Source organism: Pan troglodytes, chromosome 5 (genome assembly GCF_028858775.2).
Source record: "Pan troglodytes isolate AG18354 chromosome 5, NHGRI_mPanTro3-v2.0_pri, whole genome shotgun sequence".
In the NCBI taxonomy this organism is placed as follows: domain Eukaryota; kingdom Metazoa; phylum Chordata; class Mammalia; order Primates; family Hominidae; genus Pan; species Pan troglodytes.
In genome coordinates, this window is record NC_072403.2 from 400,584 (window position 1) to 425,688 (window position 25,105).

Genomic DNA, 25,105 nt, shown 5'->3' on the forward strand with positions numbered 1-25,105 from the left:
TGTTAATATCTTGGCTGCTCATCATGTGGCCAATAAAGGGCATGACTAGTCAACAAATAAATTTTCTCTTGGCTAAAACTTGCAACAAAACTGTAAGCTGTTTACCAAGGGGCCCACTACAGGTTATATTCAATATATACAGTCAAATCCTAACTATCTGAGATATATTCAGTTGGCCATACACCTTTATATTTCAGTAAAAGGTCTTTACATTTCCCAGTGCTATCGATGTTACAAAGTGCTTTCATATGCAGTGTTCATCTGATTTCCAGGATAATTAAATGATCCTGTCATACCTGATTTTTAGATGAGGAAACAAGTGGTTTCTGGGTATTTCAAGAGGCTAACGCATCTGCCCTCCAACTTGTATGTGAAAACCAAAAACAAAATTCCAAGACCCTTCAACCATCTGAATGGACTTTGACTCTTTTGGTCAATATATGGCAGAGCTAGGAAAAGAAGGTGAGTCTTCCAGCTGCTGATACAGGGTTTTTTCTGCCATACTCCATTACCTCCAAGGCTAAAGTCAAAAGAGGGTGTGGTTATCACATGAAAAAATCTGGTTTGGGTTTCCCAAATGTGTATGTAGTATTTGGGGATTTACCTTAATTTAACCTACAGTTCTTTTGGGTTGTAACAGTCTGACTCCATTTTTGAAAACAAAACAAAATCGATTTTAAATGCTGAATTATAGATCTTTGCTGTCCAGTATGGTAGCTACTAACCACTTATGGTTATTTGCATTTCTATTTTAATTAATTAAAATTCAGTAAAATGCAAAATTCAGTTCTTCAGTTGCTCTAGCCACATTTCAAGTGTTACAGTAGTCACATATGGCTAGTGGCTGGGACAATGCAGATTATAGAACAGTTCCATCATCAAAGAAACTTCTATTGAACAGTGCTATTATATAATGTCATCTCCAGAGAAAGAAGACTTTAGAAAAAGTCAGAAACGGCCGGGTGCAGTGGCTCACACGTGTAATCCCAGCACTTTGGGAGGCCAAGGCAGGCAGATCCCTTGAGGTCAGGAGTTCAAGACCAGCCTGGCCAACATGGTGAAACCCCGTCTCTAGTAAAAATACAAAAAATTAGCTAGGCGTGGTGGTGCATGCCTGTAACCACAGCTACTCAGGAGGCTGAGTTGGGAGAATCACTGCAACCCAGGAGACAGAAGTTGTAGTGAGCCAAGATTGTGCCACTGCACTCTAGCCTGGGTGACAGAGCAAGACTCCATCTCAAAAAAAAAAAAAGAAAAAGAAAAAGTCAGAAACATCTTGAGGCAGGCATAGTGCTGTCATCTGTCCAATATTGAAGATGATTTAAGAATAAGAAAGAAGAAGAGAACAAAGAAGGGAAAAAGAAGTTGCCTTAGGTGTACCCACCCAGAAAAGGACAAGGGCATTCCTGTAGTCATTGTGTTGTATTTTAGCTCTTAAACTTTTTAAGAGATTAGAATAATTTGACACATAGAAGATCTAAACCACTGAAGAGGCTCTGAAGCAGATAAAAGTAGAAAGAAAATAAAAAACTAATTAGTTACAAACTAAGCTTAACCACAATTCGTTTAAACGATACTATTTACTCTTCACATGATTGGTTTTTCTTTTGCTTTATAGTATGACATAGTTTATATCTTTAAAGGGGAATTAAAATATTTCTGGGAATTTTTAAAAGTAAGTTCACACAGCCACATAAAAACTACAGAAACAGATAAAACCTATCTTCTCATTTATTCCCTAATCCATTCAAATTAAATATAAAAATCCAAGCAGCCACAGTGATATTCAAAAAAGCAAAAGTGAGACAAAACAAAATTCATTTGTCACCTGTGGAGGTAGTTAGCTCACCTAATCTTCACTCCAAACACCAGTAATTTTTAAAAGACAGAAATAAACATATGTTCTGCCTTCCCGGAAGGAACTATGTTTCAGGGTAGCCAAATAACCCAGTTGTGAAGAAAATGGTCTGCTTATAGAAAAATGCCAGCTAAAACATGTCGATAGAATTAGAGAATTAGAAATTCACCATTTTGAAACCCCTAATGAAATAATCAACTCAAGCAAGGATCATTAATAAATGCTAAAACAATCAAGTAACTATTGATACAGAATATAACTGAATATACACATGGTACAAAGTTCACGTCACAGACTACTGGCTTGACCCAAGGGGGAATATAGCAGAGGAGATAGGCAGTGATCACCCTAACCTTGCGATCATCTCACCATCACTAATGATGGGATGTGAATACACATTATTGCCTATGAAATAGTCTTTAAAAAAAGAAGTTGAACCTGAATCTAACTAAACCTTGCAATGGGCTGAACGTGTATGTCTTCCCCAAATTAATATGTTGACATCCTAACCCCAAAGGTGCTGGTATTAAAAGTTGGGGCCTTTAGGGGGTCATTAGATCATAAGGACAGAGGCTTCATGATTGGAATTAGTGCCCTTATAAAAGAGGCCCCAGAGAGCTAGCTAGTCTCTCCCACTATGTGAGGGCCCAGCAAGAAGGCCAATCTATGAACCAGAAAGTTGGTCCTAACCAGATATCAAAACCACATGCTCCTTGATTTTAAACTTGCTAGCCTCTAGGACTGTGAGAAATAAATTTCTGTTCTTTATAAGTCATCCAGTTTTTGGTATTTTGTTATAGCAGGCCTAAAAGCCTTTAGAACTAACTTCCAGTTAACCAGGAAAAAACAGAGTGAAAAGTTAAATGACACCATAAAAAGCAACCAGAAAATTCCAGAAGGGGAAATATTCTACAGGACAACTGACTAGTTTTTCAACAAGTCAATTTCACTAAATAAATTCATAAACAAAGAGTATGGGTATTTTCCAGGTTAAAAAAGTCTTGAGCTAAATAATCAAATGCAATGTGTATCCCTTGATTAGAAGAAACTAATTTGAACAAACCAGCCACAAAAGATATTTCAGGGAGACCAAGCTGGAAGGATCACTTGAGGCCAGGAGTTTGAGACCAGCCTGGGCAACGTAGTAAGACCTCCATCTCTACAAAAACAATAAATTAGCTGGGCATGGTGGTGTGCACCTCTAGTCCTAGCTACTCAGGAAGCTGAGGCAGGAAGATCACTTGAGCCCAGGAGTTTGAGGCTGCAATGAGCTATGATTGTTTCACTGCACTTCAGGCTGTGTGAAAGAGCAAGACTTTGTCTCAAAAAATAAAAGGACATTTCATAATAATTGAGGAAATCTGAATGTGGACTGGGTAATAAATGATATAAAAAAGCCATTTTTTTATTTTGTTTGAAAAGATGATTTTGTAACTATACAGGAAAATGTTCTTATTTTTTTTAGAAATCTGTACTAAAGAATTTAGGGGTAAAATATCATTTTCTTTAATAGACTTTCAAACACAAGCAAAAAATAGTCATGACACAAATATAGCAAAATGTTTACAATCTATGTTCTATGCTTGCCTGTGAGTGCCATTAATCTCATCTCTCTGCTTTTCTGAAAGTTTGAAAATTTCAAAGTTTTATAATAAATTTTTTTACATCCCATAATTTTATAATAATTTTTTTAAAGTTTGAAGCAAATCAACAACTATAGCTTCAAAAATATCCTGATCCACAATAAACATTGAACAGGGTATATTTCTCCCATTTCCTAAAAAAGTTGGCCCAGGAAGGAGTATGAGAGCTGCCATAGCTCTCCCAAGGCTCATTATTCTCCATCACTCCATGGGAAATCCCAAAATAAATTTTTAAAAAAGTTGTTTAAATTTATAATGTTTTTGATTCTATAATAATTTTATAATAAAATAATTGTAAAATGTTTTTGATTTTATAATTTATAAAAATTTTTATACATGTTTATGTTTGAAATGTCTATTTCAAACTTTATGAGATATTAAAATATAAGTAATATAGTTCATCATTTTAGAAATGCCATGCTTTTCTTCTCCAGCAATTACATAATCAAAGAGTAACTGTAGTTTTTCCTAGAACATTGCTTTGTAGGCTGGGCATGGTGGTTCATGACACTTTAGGAGGCCAAGGCAGGCAGATCTCTTGAGATCAGGAGTTTGAGACTAGACTGGGCAACAGAGAAAACCTATGAGTAGTAAAAACACAAAAATCAGCTGTGCGTAGTGGCGTGCACCTATAGCTCCAGCTACTCAGGAGGCTGAGGTGGGAAGATCACCTGAATCTGGGGAGGTCAAGGCTACAGTGAGCCAAGACTGTACCATTGCACTCCAGCCTGGGCAACAAAGTGAGACCCTGTGTCAAAAAAAAAAAAAATGAAATTTAATTGAAAAAAAGAAAATTGCTTTGTAAAATTAATTTTTCAATCAAAACCAAGATTTTTCAGATATAGAGAATGCAGCCCACTGGTCAGATTTGTCAGTTCAAAGAGAATAAATTCTAGTTTCCTATTTTTCTAGCCTGCTTATGATTATCCAACAGGATATCAAAAAAGACCAAAGCCTTTGGGATCCATGTTCAGTATTCCTGAGTCTAACTCAGGATGCCAAATCAGGAGACAAGCACATTCTCATCAATTTTCAATCATTCGAGACCAATTTTGCTTATAATTATCCAGTTCTTTTAGACCACCTTTCTCCTGAAGCCAGCCTTATGGCTATTCACTTCACTTTAGCATAAGCCCCCAAGAAGGTGAACAAAATGAGGAAACGATTGGTTAAAGTTGGCATTTGAAATTCTGAAACATGTCCACCATTCCCTTCACCCATGCCCGCCACTCTTAGAAGTAGTACTTTCAGATTATTTAAGAGTCGATGCTTCTATGTGGATTTTGTCATCTGTCCTTTATAACAGCTAGTAGGTTTAATTTGACTCTATTTTCAGCATATATTGACCTATGCTAATTATCTGTTAAAATAAATTCCACTCTTAGAGTTAATAAAATGTGTGTGTCATGGAAGACCCATTGAAGTAAGAAGCTGAGGAGCCCTTATGATAAAGTGGGACAAGAAATAATAAGACATAATAATTTTCCCATGCAAATCAACAACCGTAGCTTCAAAAATATCTTGACCCACAACAAGTATTGGACAGGCCATGTTTCTCTCACTCCCTAAAAAATTGGCTCGGGAAGGAGTATGAGAGCTCCCATAGCTCTCCCAAGGCTCATTATTCTCCATCACTCCACAGGAACAGCCTGTCAGAGAAGAGTGAAAGACCATTTGTCAACCTCTCTTCAACTCCCTGATTCTAGCCAAACTTCATCAATCTCAAGTGAGGAGCCAGAGAGAAATCAAACCCCATATATCCAGCATCATTGTCTACTGGAGTCAAAAATCACAATTCCACTACCCACCCCAACACCATTGGCCCTGTTTCTCCCAATTGCTTTTTATTGTGTTTTTTTAAAAAATCCTCTTTCCCCATCCCTGCAACACCGAGAAGGAGGAATTATAGTAGATAAATATGAAGCATGGAGATCCTTTAAAAATGTTTTTAATAATAAATGAGAAAATGAAAAGGAGAGGGTTGGGAAGGAAGGAGGGAATTCAAATGCCAGGGAATTGTGCAGTTTCGCTTTTAAAGATGTTAACACTCATTTATACATCTGCAAGACACTCCCCTTAAAGAAAAGTTCTATGAGTGTGGGTCTGGTTGCATGAATAAGGATAAAATTACCTTTTTAGACGATGTTTCCCACATATCATTCAGAGACCCCTGAAGTTAGGTATCCCTCTTGTAGATGTCCTTGAGATGCTGCTGGACCTGGGAAAGAGGAAACTGGGATACGGGTCTATGCCAAAAGGTGCTTCTAGTTATAGGACAGAGAGGAAAGGGGCAGAGGGAGAAAAACCCAAAGTCTGAGAATCTGGATTGCAGAAGACTACCGAGGTCGTGGGAGAAGGGAGAGAAAACAAGGATGAAAAGCGAAAGGGGAAGAGGCATGAAATGTTGTCAAATGTCAAAAGGCATTTGGAGAGAAGTTGGGAATTGCATTAAGAAAACCACTGCAAATCTCGTTTCAGACCATTTAGAGATATGCCCCCTGGGAACTGCGAGCTCAGGCTGTTTAGCATCAAACAAATGGATCCACTCCATCCCTACCCTAATTCAATAAATCATTCAGTAATTCCACTGGGTTAAAGAACCAAAATATTAAAAACCTTCAGGGCCTACTCTTGCCAAATATGTCAGGGATCGTGTGTGTGTGTGTGTGTGTGTGTGTGTGTTCTGAGACACCACTACTGTTAAATAGGCAGAGCTAAGACTTAGGGGACTGGCAGATTATTGCAAAAAGGGCACGGGGCCGAGGGACTATGTTGTGAGCCTGGGAAAGAAGTTTGTGTGGGGACTGTGGGCAGTGAACGCGTTGGGAACAATATGGAAAACTGGGAGCTGCCTTGGAATCTACAGGGCCGGGTAAGAGAATGTCCGAAAGAAAAATGAGCAGGTGCGGGATGTGTGCAGAGTCGGAGAAGAGTCCAGGGCGCCCGGAGTGGCTCCAGGAACGACGGACACCCCTCAAGGCTTTTGGGGGCGGTGGGTACTAATAGAACCCAGTGTCCGGGGTGCGCCGGGGAGGCTGCAAGCACGGTGGGAGTGGGGCGCTGGAGGGTGAGGACGCGGGAGTGAGGAAGCAAAGCCTGGGCCGGGCAGGGGCCTCCCAGCTGGGCCCGGAGGCAGCAGGGGGACAAGGGCTAGGAGAGGGCATGGCGGCAGCGCGGCGGGAAGCGAGGGGCATCTGGACACTCACCCCGTTGGCCGCGGCCATCTGCCCCACGATCTCGATGGCCGTCCTGCTAAAGTACCTGCCGTCGCTGCCCACCACCGTGGTGCAGCCCCGACGGTCACGCAGGTCAATGGACGATAGCACGCTCTGGATGAATTTGGGCAGGTAGTTGCGCTGGCCCTCGAAGAGGCCGGTAGGTCGCCGCAGAACCCCGCCGCCAGCCCGCCGCGAGTCCTCGTAGGGCACGGTGGGCACTATCAGCACCGGGATGGGGCTCCCCTCCGTGGTGCCTCCTGGCCGGTCCTGCTGTGGCTCCCGGGGCCGGAGGGAATCTGCAGCCTGCCGGGGGCCTCCACCAGCCTGGCTGCGTGCCGGGACTCCGCCTCGCACCCGGGCCCCCTCTCCGGCAGGTCGGCACCCTGCGCCCTGCGCCCGCCCGCCTGGGGACCGCCCGCCCCTCCTCTCCACGCGGCCGCTCGCAGACTCCCTCGGCGGAGATTGCTTCTGCCTTCCTGTAAAGTTTTCTCCCGCCCACCTTCTCCGCTGCCAGACCGCCCGAGGTGTCCTCAGTTTCTCCCCAAGTTGGACTCACTTTCGGGGTGTCCCAAAAGCCTGATTCCAGGGCCTGCTAGCCCGACCCCGGTGACGCCTGCACCCGCGCCTGGCCCCAGCCTTCACGTGCGATCGCCGCCCTCCGGGGCACACCCTCCGCCAGAAAACAGCCGGCGGGCGGCGAGACTTTGGGCATAGTCCGGGTTCCTCTCCGGCACCAGGCCCGTCTCCCTGTCTCCCTGGGAGTGCGCAGCCTACACGCACCAGTTTCTCTTTAGAACAAGCATGGGGAGGGATTTGGGAGGGGGCTGAAACCTTTTGCCATCAGCGAACAGCCTCAGCCAAAAATAACCCTGGAAAGGCGAGCTAAGAATGGTTATCTCCTGCCAGCGCTGAAATCGGAGGCTTGGTGCTGCGTGTGGGGTGTGTGTGTGTGTGTATGTGTGTGTGTACCCTCCCACCCCGACCATTTGTTGAAGGGAATCACCACTGTCAGACTTCAATCCAACAGGACCCACTCGAGCCATCCACACTTTCCCCAGCCTCCTCCAAAACAGCACACTTTCCAGTATGGACAATTCTTTTTTTTTTTTTTTTTCACTTGTTTGTTTGTTTTGGTGGTTGCAACAGCAGCAACACAGACGACACATATTTCCCTAGTCTTCTCGCCCTTCTCACCCTCCCTACCCAGCTCCTGCCTTAGAAACAGGCTTGGCCTACACTGTATCTGTCCACACTGCCTGAACTCTTCCCTGAATTAATCGTTTTCAATAGGAGGGGGCTAAATCCCTTATTAATGCCCTACCAGGAGTGAATGAATAAAGCCAAGTTAAAGGGGAACTGGGTACCACATACTGTGCTAGGTTCCTTTGCATGTATCCTTTCATTCTGCTGGAGCTAAAGATGTTCTGCCTCCTCTCCATAAAACGCACCCAAACTCCAAAACCAGGAAATTCTCCATAGAAAATAGGAGTGAACAGAGAAAAGACTAACAGGATAAACCCCAAAGCAGGAAGAAAGTTTTGTCTCCCATTTCGCTCAAGGAATTTTTGGACCCACCAAGGCTACTGTCCTGAAAGATCCTGCTGCTTCTCCTTCCCCAAATATTGTCCACTTCCTGAGAGTAAGGCTGACTTGCCACAGGCTTATAAAGTGTTTGGTCACAGTAAGACAACTGTGAGTAATAACACACATTGTATACTGTTTTGCAATTGATAAAAGGCTTTGCATCTGTTTTTTCTTTGGAGGCTGAAGAAAAGAAGAATGGTATTCACGCAGTTCCCATTTTACAGATGAAAACAAGAGGACTTTTTCTGTGAAGTCAGGAAAGTGGTTACAGTGGTACTTTCCGCCTGTCCAAATTATGTATTGCCCCTCCCCTTTCTATTAATAACATTGAAATGTGATGGGACAACCACTGAAGCCGTCAGTTGAAACCTGCTGGGACTTTTTAGCCATTCTCTTCAACATAAAGAATGGGTGTTTTTGGAGGGGGTGAGAGGAATGGGGAAATGTTGTCAAAGAGTACAATGTTTTAGTTGAGACAGGAAGAATACATTTTGTTGAGATCTACAGCACAGCATGGTGACTGTAGTTAACAATGAAGTATTGTGTATTTCAAAATTGCTAAGACAATAAATTTCAAATGTTCTCACCACAAAAAAGATAGGTTTTGAGGTGATGAATCTATTAATTCTCTGGATTTAATTATTCCACAATGTATACATATATCATAACATCACATTATACCTCCGTAAATACATACAATTTTAATTTGTCAATTAACATTTTTTTAAAAGAATAGTGTGGCCAGTTGGGGAGGTAGTTTTTTTTTTTTTTTTCCTCTAGTCTCTACTCAGTCTCCAAGATCCCATTCCCCATAAAGTTCCTGTCACCCAGGTGGAGTGCAGTGGCACAATCATGGCTCACTGCACCCTCTCCCTCTTGGGCTCAAGCGATCCTCCCGCCTACAGGTACATGCCACCACGCCCAGCTAATTTTTGTAGCTTTTGTAGACATGGGGTTTCACCATGTTGCCTAGGCTGGTCTCGAACTCCTCAGCTCAATCAATCTGCCCACTTTAGCCTCCCACAGTGCTGGGATTACAGGTGGGAGCCACCAAGCCCAACCCATAAAGTTCCTAACTTTTTATCTCCCTGGGAGTGCACAGCCTACACACACCAGTTTCTCTTTAGAACATACTTAAGAGTCTTGGCTTAGCATCCAACAGACAGAACTTTAACACTTCTACGGATCTGTGCACCTGTCTATGGTGTGGGGTTTTTAAGATCTCTTTCTAATGACACTTTATTTTGCAAAGCAGGACAGTTTCATTCCCAGAAGAGCAGGTATGGTAAATCCTTTGTTCCAGTAACGAAGACAATGATCCAAACCCTAAGCCTCAGAGAAGCCCAGAAACCCTCCAGGCCTCCATGTCTCTGCTCCTAGCACCTGCCTCTCTCTTGACATCAACATCATTCTCCCCTCTCACAGCCCAGCTCCTTCCACAGACCCAGGGATTAGGCACCAGCACCTCAGACTAGATTTTAGAGAATTACCATTCAAGAGGCAATCCTCTTCCCTTGGTTCCAATTTCAAGGTTCTCAAAGACTGGAACAGGGCTAGTTTGAGGCAATGTGCCCCATCGCATAGCCAGAAAGAACCTTACAGTGAAAAGGAAAACAATTCTTCCAAAGTAAGGGGGTGCTGATCCCAGAGGGAGGACAGATGGGCAACCAAACAGTAACCGGGCCACCACATGCTTCACACTCACTGATCAAGGATTTCTAAAACCACTTTTCTTTTCTCTGAATTTACATAGGACTTTGTATCACTCATAAAGGAATGTCTTATAGGCTAATAACACCTTTCTATTCATGCTTATACTTAACATTTAGGCTAGGATAATTTCCTAACCTCAGTGTCCTCACTATAAGATGGGAATTATTATAATCCCTACCTCATAAATTGTTGGGAGGATTAAAATACTTAGTAAAGTGCCTGACTAATAGAAAGGCATTCAATAAATGTTAGCTATTCATGGTGTCATCATCATTATATTTACCATTATTACTAATCTCCTGTATTGCAAGAATTACAGTTTATATTTTTGTAGACCATCACTGTAGCTAAAGGGTCTTTGGGCCATAGGTGATATTCCATAAAGGTTGGTTAAATTGATCTGTGGTTTTTGACTATGGAAACTCAGAACTCCCTCAAAATGTACAAAACAGATTTACCTGCTAAATAAATCTCTTCAAAGCTGACCCCAGGTTTAATTGAATTAATTCCAATGAATTTGTCACAATGATGGAGAAAGGAAACTTAGAGGGCCCCACAGTTGTTTGCTGGTAAAATGAGAAGTTTGGATTAGGTCAATGTTTCCCAAAATATTTTCCTCAGAATGTTAGTGCCCCTCGAATCCTGCACAAAGCAAGAGTTTCATGACCAAGTAGCTTTTAAAACTCCTGTACACTCTACTCCCATTCTTCACAATGCACACTTTCATATTAAAAGTTCTGAGAGGTCCTCAACAGAAGACATCACTTAACTTTTTTTTTTTTTTTTTAAGACAGATTCTCACTCTGTCACCCAGGCTGGAGTACAGTGGCCACCACTCCTGGCCTAAAATTTTTTTAACCTGGTGCTTCCCAATCTAAACTCACAGGGACCAGTTTTCTTAATGAAAGAGAATCAGACTAGCTTGTAACCATAGCTGGTGACACTCCCCTGCCCCATTCCTTGTATGTCCTCAGTGGACTAGGTCAGGAATAAATAAAATTTCCTGATTCTCAAGGGCTGGTCACTCCTTTGCACTGAGCTCAAAGCTTCTCTGTAGCATGGGTCACAATGAATGGTAGCCCTGATAGCCTAGAGTAGCCTTTCAGCCTTCTCTGAGCCTCTAAAGACTGAGGATCCTTGGCATGAAATGGAGCAACTGATATACCCTTGCTTCCCCTGGGGACTCTCTTGCTCTCAAAAAGGAATCAGCCATCATCTCCATCTAGAGAATATACTATCTGACTCAGCTTGACCAGCCTGTCCCAAAATGAGAATCTGGGTAAAATAAGCATTGAAACACTTCATTCCTTGTAGATTCACAAAACATATTAGCATATTAAAGACTATGAAGTTCTGCAGGAAAAAAAAACCTATTTAACTTTAATCCAACATTGCCAAGTTTTATTTGACCATGGAAGATTTTTCCAAAACACTTACAAACAGATCAAGGACATTAATCTTTCATGAAACACTAGATCCCCAGGGTCCTCTCCAGCTACATCATTCTGTGATTTTCTTTTTTATTTATGATGCATTAAAAGATTAATCTCTATCAGACTTCCATTTAGAAATTCACCAGAATGTGCAAAGGCAGCAGGTAAAATTGCTGAAGGGTATTATAAAAATACCCTCCAGTGATTTTTGAAACTTAAACTGAAATATTTATATAACTATATATTTCAGTTTGTATATTATATATATATGTATATACACACATATATATGTATGTATATACACACATATATATGTATGTATATACACACATATATATGTGTGTATATATATGTATACACACATATATATGTGTGTATATATATTGGTGTATGTATATCTATATCTATGTATATATGGCATTATATCCATTTTACAGATGCAGAAACTGAGCTTTAGAGGGGGTGAGCAATTGGTCCAAAGCCACACAGCACACAGGTAGTCATTGATAAAGGTAAAAACAAGAGTTGAAGCCTGAGGTGTAAGGACACAGAGACAAGTACACAAATGTTTACAAGTTACACATATGACATGTGCCTTTAACATGAATTTCTTGAACATTCATTTAGAGGCCTTACAATGAAGACATCAGAGTGGCAGCAAGTTCTGTTGGAATCAGGGGAGCGTGTTCTTCTATAATCCCCTGGCTAACAGGAAAGCACACTGATTTGGCCCATGGTAGTTATACACTCCCATTGAGTCAGGGGCCACTTCTATGCACACAGGAGGTGCTAAAAATATGCTGTTGACTCATTGCCTCTAAGAGCAGAAGAAATGCCAAAAGTATAGGACAAGAGGCAGAAAAGCACACGGAAAAATGTCGTAGGGCAGTCCTCTGAGGAAGTGTTAGATCCCTTTGAAATCTGTCCAAACACTTTCTTGTGCTGGGGAAAGTCAATTACATATTTCAAGCAACCCCACATGTCATACGAGTATCTTGTACGTGTTTGTGTACTCGTGTCTGTGAACTTACATCTCAGACTTCAACTTCTCGCTCCCCACCCTTATCAATGACTGCCTGCATGGCCTTGGGCAAGTTGCTTTCCCTCTTCAAAGCTCAGTTTCTGCATCTATAAAATGGACATAATGCTACCTACCTCATGGGGTTAGTGATCACATTTAAGGAGCTAATATGTGGAAATTGCTTACACAGTACCTATCACATAATAAGGGTTTAATAAGTGTTTGATGTAATTGTTTTGATTATTACTACTATTACTAAAATAATAATTACTACAATAATAATGATTCTTATTCTCTATATTAGTATTATCTTTGAAAATGGGCATGGATTATGTCTATGTAACACTTTTGGCACAATATCTAGCATTATATCACACACAAATTAGAGAATTCATGTTATTAAGGATGAAAAAATATTTTTACTGACCCTTCAATTCTTCGTAAGTAACTGCAAAAGAAGCCATTATCCCAACACATGAAATAAAAAAGAAAATTCAGTTCCTCTGGAGTTTGTTTTTGGAGGTAGCCACAGGATACCTAATTTTTTTTTTCTTTTCAGAGGGACCGAGGGGCTCACTAGGTTGACCAGGCTGGTCTTGAACTCCTGGTCTCAAGCCATCCTCCCACCTCAGCCTCCCAAAGTGCTGGGATTACATGCATGAGCCACCACATCCAGCCTACCTAAAATATTGAATGCTGTTAATAAATCTCCTGAGGCCAGCATAAGAAGGTGATGGGCAAAACTAATGCAGGTATGTTTTTCTGGCTTTTTCATGTATTGGGCCAAACTTTGAAAAGCACTTACTATTAATGGCTAACTTGCAAAATTTGTGATTTATTAAAAGCAGATTTTAATTGTTTTACCTAAAAATAATAGGCCTCTGATCTGCCAAAGATGAAGATTTAATTTCTAGGTGTTCCCCACAATACCTAGAAACATCAGTCGAATCGATTATTAAACACTTTAGAACTATTCTCATCAAAGTTCTTTAATATATAATACAGCAAAAGAAAAGTTTCTTTTCTAAAGGCTTCTCTATACTTTTTTTAATAGTTGAATTTCATTTCTGAAGGCTCCTAAAAAGAATAGAATTTAGATCTTTATTAAAGAGGAAATATATTTTCCATGTTTAATTTAAATGACATTCCATCAGTCATTTGCAATCTTAGCCTACACAGAATTTTTTTTTTTTGTAGTTTTTATGTTTGGCTTTAGGAGGGGATTCCCAATAATCTCTATATAAATATTTTAACATTTCAATGTAAATTTGTTTTTTAAAACTATTTTATCCATAAAAATAATGAATTTGCATGGCTGAGGGTGAAATAATATGTTACCAGGACCCCTCAGTTTTGGGGGTTGTGAGTAGATCCCATCTTCATGTTCCTCCAGCCCAGCCCAAGCCTGGCTCAGGGCCTCCTCCCCCATTTGCCAGGAACCACCATCCCCAGGGATTCTATGTGCCCTGCCTGACCAGTGTTCTCCATCAGAGTTTACCAATCTTTTGTTCATTCCCTCAGAGCACAGCTAAGCAAGAGTACACTAATTTGAAAATTAACTCAAGCAAATAGAGGAACAATATCCCCAACACATTGCATTTTAACATAGGGTTTCCTGGACACACTGTTTCAACCCAAGAGTTGGGCTAATAGTAGGAGTTCCATCTGCTAAAATACGGCTGTCAGCTTCAGAGGGAAATTCATGAACGTCTTCGTAGTTTGTTTTTACATTTCACTTGGCACTGTTTCTAAAATTTCCTCTGAAGCCAAAAAATAAGTTATTTCCCAGCACACTGGGCACTTTTCATTTATCATTGGATTGATTTTTGTAACTTGCAGTAGGAGCTGAAATCGACCAGGGGGTTCTTATCCAACAGACAGCAGCAAAACTCTTTGTGTATCTGCGTTCCTTTCAACAAGCGTGACTTCCTCAATGGCATCATTCGTGAGCGTAACACAGAGCTCAGCAATAACGTTTCTTCACTAACCCTACCAGGTATCCAACATAGGATGTTACTTCCTTTCACTGTTTTCCGACTCCTGGCAGATATTAATCATTGGGATTTGGGAACAAGGAAATAGAATTTCTGAGAATGCTTGGGAATTCCCAAATTCATATGATTTTCATAACACTTCACTTACAAGTTTTTGAAAAATAATAAATGACTATAATAACAAGCAAATAGTCGTTTTTTTCTGTAACAGGATTATATGAAAAGTTTTAGTAGTCTTCTGTTTTAAAGAGATATGATAACAAATGATGATTTATTATTATTATGAGCCAACATATTGTAACAAGATTATAAAATCCAATAGCATTAATAGAGAAAACATTAAAAAGAAATGAATGTTATCACAAAATAAATGCTAAAGAAAAGTCCTTTAAAGATTGAAAGGTAACACCACAAATACTTAATGCTTTAATCGTTATTTACATCACATTGTTATACAAGGCATCAATCATCCCCTCCAATACCATTTAAATAACATAACATTCTGATCTCCTGGCAAGATGAATAGCACTAGAAAGAAGCAACTGTCAAAATTGCCGATTTAAGGGTATATTTTGTTTCTAAAACTTGGCATTTCTTAGAAAACCTCTCATAGGATTTGTAAAACATATACTATGCCTAGGAACACATTAATATTTATTTGCAGAAATGGTTCACTGTTAGCAGTGGACAAGGCCATGAACACACACTTGTAACACAGCAACAGATACAAGAAAGTCTGACTGAGGCTCCTTTACTGCTCCTGTCCTGTTCACCTTAACTTTCATCTCCACATGTCAGTGCTTCCTCATCTTGCTTGACTTGAAGTCAGTGCATTTCTTCAAGCCAGTAAGTTCTCTATACTGACTATTAAGCTGTAATTTTCACAGGAAAATTAGAATGTTCCTTCCCATTTTCCTAATTTCTCAACTGATTTTTCTCAGAATTCAGAATCCATAAATATTGAAATGCCAGGAGAGAATTTCCAAATGGAAATGCTGTTCCCTTCGTCCATTTTCAGAAGAAACCGTAGGATAGTGTTATCCTTCTCTTCTCCAATTTTTTTTTTCCTGCAAACTTATGGTTATCACCTCTTTAAGTGAGTAGCTCACAATTTTGCCTCCCCTGCAAATGGTCCCAAAACAGTGAAGTGGGTCCTCTTTAGCTGTGTCTTTAGTACATAATCCTGCATTTCTGACCATATGCAGGGAGTGTGACCCAGGGAAGGATCCCTGACTCAATGGGATTTCTCTTGCTGTCTCTAGAATTTGAACACCGGAACCCAGACGTACAGAGGCTGGGAGCCATCGTGGTGTGCTATATTGATGACGGCAGCAGTGGGTGGTGTGGGGGCAGTTAATTGACAGCTACCTGTTGCTGACATCCCAGGAACTGCCTGAACCTCCTCTTTCCCAGTCATAAGATATCTAAGATTCTGCAGTATTCTTCATTAAATCCTAGCATGGTTTAAGCTAGCCAGAATTAGGTTCTGTTGCTTTCAATCAACAGAACCTTAGCTAATACATTGTTATTTCCTGGTCTTTGTTCCTTTAATTTTCCAGGAAAAGAAGGGAAAATGGCTTACTGGTTTTAAAAAGAGACAAGGGACAACATACCATTTATGCAAAATTTAGAAGCACTCAAAGGAAACTCTGGAAAGTTCCTGAGACATACCTAGGTAGGATCAGCATAAAACTTGAACAGTGTATCTAGATCATGGTTGCCATGGTTGCCTTGACACAATGAACATCTGTATCAAGATCATATTTTCTTGGTGAGACAGAGAGAAGCACAAGGCGGGACTCACATTTACAATAATCCTTGTTTTCCAGGAACCATACAACCCAGTTTGTCCAGAGCTGTTCATCTTAAGTTTGTTATCCCACCATAATTATAAATAGAACCTCCTTTTTCTCTCAAGAATATCCCACTTTGGATGATAATTTCTGTGACTACTCATTAAGAATATTTAATAACTATAGAAAACTGCTTCTCTATATTTTTTGTATGTTTGAAACATTTTATAACAGAAATATCTTTAAAGTTATCACCTACACAGAATATAGCTGCCAAATGCTCCTACTCTGCTATTCTAACCATGAATCCCTCTGGGGCCCCTTCCTCCTACGGCGCTTGTAAGGATGAAATGAAATAAGCTCTATGAAGTGCCCAACAGTGACCAACACTGAATAAAATACAGCCACCATAGGAGGCCTTCCCTTATGTTCACCAAACTCCTGATAAGTTATTCGGTGATGTTTTAATCTTAATATTTTATGTAGATTATACATTCATCTGATTCAAAATGCAAAAGGTACAAAAGCGTATACAGTTAAAAGTTTCCCAACCCACTACCATTTATCTCCCTGGAGGCAACTGTTTCCAGATTTTTGAATATCCTTAAAGAATATCATATGTATGGAAAAGAAAGATTATATATTTATATGCATCTGTGTATGCATTTTCCTATGAGAGGCTCACAAAGTCTCCTTGAAGAGATATCATTATTACAAATACCCCTCAATTTACAATGGGGTTATATTCCCATAAACTTATGAAAATATTGTAAGCTGAAAATGCATTTAATACACTTAACCTACTAAACATCATAGCTTAGCTCGGCCTACCTTAAACACTCACATTAACCTACAGTTAGGCAAAATCATCTAACAGAAAGCCCATTTTATAATAAAGTGGGCTTTGAATATCTCATGTAATATAATGAATACTGTACTGAAAGTGGAAAACAGAATGGTTGTATGAGTACTCAAAGTACAGCTTCTGCTGAATGTGTATTGCTTTCAAACTATCTTAAAGTTGAAAAATCATAAGTCAAAATATTCTAAGTCAGGGATTGTTTGTACTTCTACTTTACATGATGAAATTGAGCCTTGAAAAGATTAAGTGACTCGCCCAAGGTCACACTGGCAGTTAAATAGTGAAACTTGGATCCAAATTGTTCAGTCACTACATGTATTGTCTTGAAATTTGAAAAAGAGGAAGAGGAATTAAACTACTACATTGAAGGACTATTTTAGGCATAGAAGAAGCAGATGCCTTCATGTCCAAGTGATTGTGAAAAGCCCACTTGCCCCAAAATATGTCTCCTGGTCATATGAAATTCCACCATTTGAGATTTTTACCTGGGGATTTAGAGTAATCTGCTGTTTTCCTAGAGCTCCCCTAAAATAGAAATAGAAAATTTTGGAAGGCTAAATATATGCTAACATTGGAAAACTCATTTTCTCCCCTTCGTAAGGCAAGGTACTGAAGGAGGGGGCCCTACGGGCCGTGCAGGGACATCCTGGAGGCATGAGGAGAAGAAACTGAAAGGCAAGTTTGTATGGAACAAAGAATACCGATCTCAGGATTCTCCCTTGAACCTGCCCTAACTTTGTTCAAATAGACTTAGCCACTGACCTGCTGTCAAAAGACCACAGCCAATCTGACTTGTTTTCAATATAATGATGAATATTGATTTGGTCCCTTCATCCAACATTCTCAGCTGGATCTTTTTTGACCAAGGATATACATTACTAGGTGAGTACAGGCAGTTAATTCTTCCACACGGGACTTCGGAGTTTCTGAGTTAACCAGAATCACCCACCTTAACATCTGCCAGTTTATACCCCAAGTCCTGACCAGTGCCCCCTACCTGCTATGCCTCATGTTTTCAATAGAGCATAAAATCAGAAATGAAAGATGAAACATCATAGCCAATATCACAGAAATACAAAGGATCCTAAGAAACTGCTAGGTATAATTACACACTAACTAATTGGATCATCTAGAAGAAATGGATAAATTCCCAGACACATAAAACCTACCAAGATTGACTCATGAAGAAATTTAAAAATCTGAACAGACTAATAGCAAGCAAGGAGGTTGAATCCGTAAGAAAATGTCTCCTATCAATGAAAAACCCAAAACCAGATGGCTTCCCAGATTAATTCTACCAAATATTTTAAGAAGAACTAATACCAGTCCTTCTCAAACTCTTCCAAAAAGCTGAAGTGGAGGGAATACTTCCAAACTCATCTTACAGGGCCAGCATTACCCTGATTCCAAAGCCAGACAAGAACACTACAAGAAAGGAAAATGACAGGCCAATATCCTTGATCTACATAGATGCAAAAATCCTCAACAAAATCCTAGCAAACCAAATTCAATAGCACATTGAAAGAATCATTCACCATGATCATGTCATGGTTCAACATAAGCAAATCAATACATATAATATACCATATTAGAAAAATAAAGGATAGAAACTATATGGCCATCACAATAGATATAGAAAAAGTTTTTGACAAAATTCGAAACCCTTTCATGGTGAAAAAAAAAAACACCCAACAGATCACGTATTGAGGGACTGTATCCCAACAAAATAAAGGCCATATATGACAAACCCATAGCTAACACCATGATCAATGGTGAAAAGTTGAAACTTTTCCTCTACCATCAGGAACAAGACAAGGATGCCCACAGACACCACTTCTCAGGGTAATTAGGCAAAAGAAAGAAATAAAAGGCATCCTAATAGGAAAGGAAGAAGTGAAACTGTCTCTACTGATGGCATGATCTTGTTATATATAGAAAACCCTACAAAGTTCACTAAAAAAAGGTAGATCTCAACACAAAGAAGGGAACAATAGACACTGGGGGACTCCAAAGGTGGGAGGGAAGGATGGTGGGAGCAAGGGTTGAAAAACTACCTATCGATTACTATGCTCACTGCTTGGGTGGTGGGATCATTAGAAGCCCAAACCTCAGCACCATGCAATATACCTGTTTAAGAAACCTGTACATCTACCCTCCTGACTCTAAAATGAAACATACAATATTTAAAAAACAAAAACAAATAAAATTTGAAAACTGTTAGAACTGAACTGATAGGTGAAATCAGTAAAGTTGTAGGATACAAAATCAACAGATAGAGCCTTGAACACAGCAACATCCAGCTGTCTGACACGAAAGTCTCAGGGGCAAGAAAACCTCTATATGAACTCAGAAACAATGAGCTAAGTTGTGTTTATGTCTGAAAGGATGTTAAGAACTTCATTCATGTTACATCAGAGCCAACAGAAAGAACCAACAGGAAACCTGTACCCAACAAACAGAAATGACAAGATGAAGGGAAAGCAGAGGTAAGGGCTTACCTTAGAAAGGGCAAGTGATTAGCTCAATATGCAATACAATGTTTGCTCCTGAGCCAAAAATTTGTACAATAATTTGGACATTACTTGCACAACCAGAAAAATCAGCCACTCATTAGGAAAATGTGTTTCTGTAGAAGTCTTAGGACTCAGCTATCTATAATAACATGAAAAGACAATATTTTCATCCAAAATGAGTATTTTTGTTTGTCTTGGCTTGTTATTCTAACGTCAACAGCCTCTAAATAAACTGTTGAAGTACATGATATAACCACCTCTTTCTCCATCTTTCCCATTGCTCCCATAGGGTTTCAGTTGTGCAATTTCACCATTAGCAAAGCTTTTTGCTGAAATCTGGCTTTTCAAAGGGAGAGTATCCAGAAACAGAAGATGCTGATCTGGGAGGCTCTTCCTAATAGAACTGCTGCTTCAGTTTAACTTGAAAAAGCCCACACCCAGTTCCTAATGACAAACATCTGAACACCGGGTCTTCCCCTGAGCAAGACCATGCTATGCCTCCTGCTCGCTCTGTTCTATAAGCAACCCACAGATTGCTCCCTGTGAAGAGGAGCCTGCAAGGGGAGCAGCATTCCACCAGACCCTGATTTAGCAAGATATTTCCGTATCATTCCCCCAACCAGCTGGAAGTCCTCCACTGCTCTTGTGTAAAAATCTAACTCATCTCGCTGAATTTCCTGATTTAAAAGTCTAATTCATTTCACCAAAAGTGTGACAGAAGGAAACCAAGTACACCATCTCTCTCTTACCAAACCAAAGCTATTGCATGTGCATTCTGGGGGAAAAACATGGTCCAAATATGTTATGGAGGGGGTGCCAGCCCAGTGTCATCCTCTTACAATTGCCATAGGATCTTGGCTGATGGCATCAGAGGAAAATCAAGTTTATCGATTACTTTCAACCACTAAGCTCACTCCTCCATGAAAAATAAGTCACAAGTCCAATGTCTCTTATTAAAATAAGCACGGCAAAATATAAAGGAGTCACAGGTTTAAAATGGGACACACGTTCTCTAAGCGGTGAACCACGTTAGAGGTGCACTGTTTACATTGTATAAAGTCCCCTGGAGCCAGGGTTAGGAAGCCCATCTGTTCTTTGGTGTTCTGGGATGAAGGAGAAAGGAAAATGTGCTGCCAGAAGTGAGTGGGAAGGAGCCCATGAGATAAAGGAAGTAAATCCATTTGCTGATTGCAATAATAATGGTAATACACGAAGCTATACATACATACATACATACATACATACATACATAATAATGGTAATACACGAAGCTATACATACATACATACATACATGCAAACTTTCACATTTAAAAAAAAAAGAACTTAAGGCTTCCACTCATGTAATCAGCCCTTATGAACTCTCCTGATTAGCTGCAAGGAAAATCTTCCTTTCTCCTCTTTCTTGCACCATCCTGGGCTCCCTTTTGACTTTTTTTTTTTTTAACTTATAAACGAACAGCTCATATTCTGAAGTTTGTAGTCCCCTCCCGCCCCCTCTCTCTCTATACGGCTCATTTACATTGGCAGCTGTCGTGCTGCTGGGCATCCTCAAACCCACAAGTTTCCCTTTAATGTTTGAGCAGACAAACATGATCATGCACTAGGCATCACTGTGCCACTCAAAATGCTTTTTTGTTTTTTTTATTGCATCTGAGAGAAATCTCAAGGTTGCAAACCTGGAGTCAGAATTGTCTCCATGTGTCTCAGTGGGAAGAGTATCGTGTGAAGGAACAAGTTGATTCTACTAATCAAAAGGAATTTTTTTTGATATCAGGTCATCCTCCGAATGAATTTATATTACCGAGTGGAGGGTCACATGAAGAAAATTGTCAAACAGCACCACCTAGAGCAAGAGCTGGGAAGTGCAGCGGAGCCGGGCTGTGTCAGGAAAGAAAAGCAAGCTGGGGCCTGGCTCAGCGCTCTCCCCTCTGCTCCTGTCTGCATGGAAAGATTAGGATGACAGTGGCAGGAAGCCTGTGCACCTAGTATGCATCACTTGAAGGGAACACACAGATTCCAGTAAACAGTTGGAAGGAAATGTTAATACCAGGCTCTGCTAAACAATATGAAATGAGTCCTAGATGAGGCAAGCGACTTTCATCAAAGTTTCCTGATACCTGAAAAGACACCCCAGGGGATCCTGCGCTACATGTGGTGTATGTTAATTAAGCGGGTTTTTTTCCCCTTTGTAATCAAGGCTCATACACAAACAAAATCACACTTTAGAAATGGCCTATTTCAACTTGTAACTAGCTTGCTTTCAGGGGCTCCAGGTCAAAATGAAATAGAGCACAAAGACGCTTTCTCCTTAGGGATCATACACAAATTCACTCTGTCCGTTTCTTTCCCACATGGAGCAACAAAGCCGTCAGACCTCTCCATCCACACATCGGGTCCTTCCTGATTAAAGTGAGATAAATCACAGCCCTCTCTCTCCAGATGGCAGGCGACAAGAGGGGGATGCTTGCCTCAAGAAGTCCTCCCCATCCCTCTGCATTCATGCAAGCCCGAGCGGAGAGATGCAAGAAATTACGGATGCATTTTAATTCCCCAGACCCTGCAATTAAAAATGGAAATTTTTTGGCCACGCCTGTTGGCTCACGCCTGTAATCCCAGCACTTTCAGAGGCCGAGGTCGGCAGATCACCTGGGGTCAGGAGCTCGAGACCAGCCTGGCCAACATGGTGAAACCCTGTCTCTACTAAAAATACAAAAATTAGCTAGGAATGGTGGTGGGCGCCTGTAGTCCCAGCTACTCGGGAGGATGAGGCAGGAGAATCACTTGAACCCGGGAGGCAAAGTTTGCAGTGAGCCAAGATCACACCACTGCACTCCACTCTGGGTGACAAAGCAAGACTTCATCTCAAAAAATGTTTTTAAAAAATGGAAGTGTTGTTCTTTCATTTGTAAATGTGTTTTGGTAAAAGAGGGGCAGTTTAAGCAACCCTTTCTATTGTCTACATTGTTAAAATTCATCCGACATGGACTCTTGACTCCGTTTTGCCTGGGCAGACCCAATTCAAGCATTTACAACAGCTATAACCTCCTCAAATCAAAAAGAGGAATCAGCATTATTGCTAAGTTCAAATAAGGTCTTGTTTTATTTCATTTTTATTTTTGAATGCAGCCATTCCTCCACGTGCTGTCATCAGGTAAGATTGTCAGTCCTGATTAGGTAAAGGTATTATTACAAAATGCAATTCTTAAAAATTCAGTGTCTAACTACACTTTTAATAAGCCTTTCCCCCTCCCCTATGTATTCTCCCTTAGACACCCCTTCTCAAATTTAAAATCACAGAAACTAAAATATGATGCCTAAAGAGAGCCTAGCGACTGCCCAGTCCTCTAATTTGATGAGTGGGAGTACTGAAGCCCAGAGGAGGTCAAGTAATTTGTTCCCAATGTCTTAGATAAGAAGAAAATGACCAGCTGGGAAATCCCACTCATGTCAAGGCAGAGGCACAGAGCCACAGACTGTGGTTGAATTGTGCCACACTCCTACATCCTTCTTTAGGAATCACAGAACATTCCTGTGTTGAATCGGAGTCACTGACTTCCTTTTCAGGCTGATTGAGTTCTGTCCTTACAGGCTGCGACAAGAAGTTTTGGTATTATGCTACACCAAGACCATTTATCTAGTTCAAGAAATGCACAGTCCTTAGAGCCCAGCAACTTTCCCCATGTCCAGTAAATGTAGCTTCTCCATTAGAAGCTGTCAGAATGGAGCCTTCTGGCTCATCTTGATTTTGATTTGTGCAAGAATGAATGGTTGTGCTAAGACAGCTTTCCTAGCTGATAGAGAGCGAAACTTTTTTCTCATAATCTATAAAAAAATTAAATTAGAACTTTTTTCTCATAATCTGTGAAAAAATATTAAATTAAATCTGGCTCGTCTTGATTTTGATTTGTGCAAGAATGAATGGTTGTGCTAAGACAGCTTTCCTAGCTGATAGTGAGCAAAACTTTTTTCTCATAATCTATAAAAAAATATTAAATTAGAAGCATAGAGTTTATTTCATGACTTTTATCTTCCTGCAATTTTCTTGTGGGCATAAATGATTTGTTTTTATCCTGCCTGCCCCCCAATCCCTTTTCCAAGAGACTAAAAGAGTATCTAGTGCAAAGTGGAGACTCAAATATTTTTTAATAAACAGTGATCCCAGCCACCCAGTGCATGTTGCCAAATGCCAACCCCATAAATAATCGAACACATCATCTCATTGAGCCAATCAAAATCAAGTGCTACCTATTTTTTTAAGTTTTCATAGCCCTTGGGCATCTGCTTTCTCAGCATTTCCCAAACTTGAGTCATTCTCATCCTGCCTTCCTAATTTTGATCTGTCAATTACCTCTACTATTATTTATTTCATATATTTTTAAATAGACCCACTTTTGAAACTTAAATACACGCCTTTTAAAAGGAAGCTTTCTTACTACTATACATCAAAAGCCATTATTACTTGTTCTAAGTACTCATAACAAGATGGTCACAACTATTAAAATTTACTAATGTGCATCCACATACTCTCTAAATTCATGGAGCATCTGCACACACTTTAAGAAACAATTCTGCATTACTCACTCAATTTTCTTGACATCCTTCTGAGGCAGGACAAACCTTGGGCCCAAAGAATTGAGGTAGGAGTCCAAGCAAGTTGCCAGCCACATAAAGGCAAACCTTGGCTCGGAAGTCAGGACTACCAGCCCCTAGGTTATGGTTCATGCTCTTTCCTCTGCTCTCCAGAACCTCCTATCTCCAAGTGTAGTTAGCAGCCCAGATGCAGCAGCATCCTCTAGAGACTTGTTAAAAATGCAGAAGCTCAGGCTCCACCCCAGGCCTATGCAGACTGAATCTGCATTTTAACAATGTCCAGGTAATTCACGTGCACATTAAGTTTGAAAAGGCCTGGTCTAGATCAGCGGTTCTCTAACTTAGCAGCACATTAGAACCATCTGTAGAGACTTTAAAAATACCAGTGCCTGGGCTTCACCTCCCAGAGAATCTGACTTAAGTGTCTGGGGTTTGCCCTGAGTCTAGGTATTTTTAAAAACTCCTCAGCTTATACAAAGCTGGCAGGGCTGGGCACAGTGGCTCATGCCTATAATCCCAGCAGTTCGTGAGGCCAAAGTGGGCAGATTGCTTGAGTCCAGGAGTTTGAGATTAGCCTGGGCTAAAACCCCATCCCTACAAAAAAAAAAAATACAAAAAGTAGTTGGGCATGGTGGTGGCACATACCTGTAGTCCCGGCTACTCAGGAGGCTGAGTCCTCACTTCAACCCAGGAGGTCACGGTCTGGTCAACAGAGCAAGACCCTGTATCAAAACAAACAAACAAGCAAACAAAAAATGCTAGCAGCTTACCAGCTAGGGAGGCCTGTAGAGCCAAGTTTTCCAAATGGGGCTACATTAGTTGTTCCAGAACTTTAGCTGCATCAAAACCACCTGGATGGCTTGTTCAGCTACAGAGGGTCT

At 40.5% G+C, this 25,105-nt stretch overlaps 1 protein-coding gene across 3 annotated transcripts in view; it reads right to left on the minus strand.

The window, feature by feature from the left end:
• LOC129144192 (MAM and LDL-receptor class A domain-containing protein 1-like) overlaps positions 1–5,889 on the minus strand; it is a 343,347-nt gene extending 337,458 nt beyond the window's left edge. For all 3 annotated transcript variants that reach the window (XM_054685558.2, XM_054685557.2, XM_054685555.2), the window contains exon 1: positions 5,633–5,889. The gene's annotated coding sequence lies outside the window, so the exon portion shown is untranslated. The remainder of the gene's footprint in view (positions 1–5,632) is intronic.
• Between the last annotated feature and the right edge of the window lie 19,216 nt (positions 5,890–25,105).